The 2,500-nt window shown below is 50.4% G+C and overlaps 1 protein-coding gene across 1 annotated transcript in view; it reads right to left on the bottom strand.

Annotated features, from left to right (window-relative positions):
- Positions 1–2,500, bottom strand: part of LOC125951102 (potassium voltage-gated channel protein eag) — a 21,238-nt gene that overhangs the window by 12,092 nt on the left and 6,646 nt on the right. The window lies entirely within an intron of this gene.

Here is a 2,500-nt window from a genome sequence, read left to right as displayed (position 1 = left end):
TTAACGCTCAATTTGAGGCTCTATTCTCACTTTTAGCTCAAAAATAAACCACAAACGCTTGGTCTTGAATTACACAACCTTTTCCGTATTCCTATTCAACTGCTGTTCAACCAGTAACCGAAGGGGATTTTTCACACACACACACACACACACACACACACAATGCTCTCGGCATCATCAATGGATGAGCGATGGTGGAGCAAATTACTTTAACTTCCTTCGAAAGAACTCCTAGCAAACAAGCTGATTCGCTCGTCCGCACGGTCGCCGCCGCCCCCACAGTGGATGCTGTTCCACTGAATTTCCTTAATCTTATAATCCAGTAATTGTATTCAAATATTATCGTACCAATTCACATCCCCCCACTCCTTGGTATTTCGAAGCGGCAGCGGCAGCGAAAGAAGACGCCCAAGTGGCCACGGGGTGCGAAACGGTGCGAAAAGGTCATAGACGCTGAAAGCTCATCATCAGGCAGCCATTAAAAATGTACATACCACACCACCATTCCGGTAGCCGGTAGGGTGGGTGGAGGTGGTGGTAGTGGTGGGCATATGGATTTCAGATCTTTCGGTTTGGTTTTGAATTCGGCTTTTCGAAGGAAGCGTGGTGGGTGGGAAACCTTTCAAACGGGGAAATTTGGGCAAAACTCACACTCCGGGGCGTGATTGCGATCCAACAAATGGGGCTGTTTGTAGAGATGGAGAGAGGGAGAAGAAGGAAGGTTATGCCAACAAAACCAATTCTAGCCTTCGTTTCATTCCGTTCCGGGGAGGGGGGGAGGTGCACGAGATTTCCCTTTGGAGACGCCATCACCGGAGGTGCCGGGAAGAGGGATACTAGAAGGACTCACTACTACTGTCGGAACGGGATCAAAACCTTTCAATAATTCCATAACAGCCCATCCTGTATGCCAACGGAATGGAACGGAACGGAACGGAAACGGTGTCTTGTTGAACTCTGCTTCACCTTTGCTCGGTTGGTGGTTGCGGTGGTGGTGGTTCGCCTACTGCCACCTCACATTCCATCGCAACCCCTCGACGCCGGCGGAAACGATTAAAGATGTTTTGTAGTTTGACGTTTGTTTGTGTCGAATCGTCGCCGTCGTCCTCGTCATCCATTGCAAACAGATCGTTGTTGGCAGCCTATTGGCATTGGAAGAGGTCGTGAAGGAAAACATGCTCCTCAACCACCACACACACACCCCAACAACATAGGCCCATTATGCCGTCAACAATTGGTTTTGCTATTTCTTCATTCTTTTCATTTAATTCCAATCGACACCGTGTATCGACAGTGAGCGAGAAGGTGAGAGAGAGCAAGAGAGAGACAGTGAGAGAGAGAGAGAGAGAGAGAGAGAGAGAGAGCGAAAGAGAGAGAGCAAGCCAACCCGGGGTCCCTACAGGTTACAATTTCCTGTTGATCAAGCCAATCAAACAACCACCGCCGGTGGATGGATGCAACAGCAGGTCCTGCTCCTGCTCCTCCTCGTCCCAGGGCGCTGTCAGACACGCTCGTCCGTCTGGCTGTCAGTCGGCGTCGCCATCGTATTGGCAGCTCTGGAGAGCATCGGGAAATCGAGAATTGCTTATTCAAATTTGATTAACAAAGAACCCAACGGGCTTTCCAGCGGGGAGAGGAGTCAGCGGTTCACGGTGGCCCCCCATTCCACCGAACCTACCCACCGATCGTATGGGGATTTAACGATTTTTATGGCTCGCCATCACTCTTCATCGTCGGTCTCATCGTGCGCGATGGTGGCGGCGGAGTAGGCGCTGGGATCATTTCCCTTTCCTGATTTCGTTCGTCTTTTTCCTGCTGTTGTTGCCCAAAAAAGCCACAAAACCCTTTCGGCAACCGGAAGCCACTCGATTTGTGCCAAAAACCTCATTCCCCATTCCGGGATTGGTCACGGGGTCGCCAGAAATGGTCGCCAATGGTGTCGGTGTTCGATAGTTTCATGAGAATTGGATGCTCGTTGATGGAACAACAGGGCTTCTTCTACTGGTGTTTAAAGTTGAATGTCGATGCCCCCGGAGAATCCCGTGATCCGGTCTGATAGTTTTTAAATCATCGGAAGCCATTATGAAAGCCATCAGGGAGCATATGTATGGTTGTGGTGTGGAATCACTACTAATGCTGCACCGTACAGACAGCCGTACAGACCACAAGTTGTCAATTAGAGCGATGGAATGACGATGTGCGGTTAATCGACGACTCGCCGGGGCTGCAAAATGGGGCTGCATAATTTAATTCCACGCAGGCAACCAGACAGTCACCGCTACCACTTCTGCAGCGCAGTTCTGTCTCCTTGTCTGTCTCTCTCTCTCTCTCCCTCTCGCTCTGTGAGGCTCTGTGGCTGTCGAAGCCACGTTACAGTGGCGAAGCATCAACTTATTGACTTATTGCCAATACGTGCATGCCGGAAACTTGTTGCTACTGCTGGAATGGCATGGAATGTGAGAGCGTGAAGCCAGGGTGAAGAAGGTACACCGCACGGCCC

Source organism: Anopheles darlingi, chromosome 2 (genome assembly GCF_943734745.1).
Source record: "Anopheles darlingi chromosome 2, idAnoDarlMG_H_01, whole genome shotgun sequence".
NCBI lineage: Eukaryota > Metazoa > Arthropoda > Insecta > Diptera > Culicidae > Anopheles > Anopheles darlingi.
The sequence above is the reverse complement of the archived record's forward strand: the minus strand, read 5'-3'. Positions and strand labels throughout refer to the sequence as shown.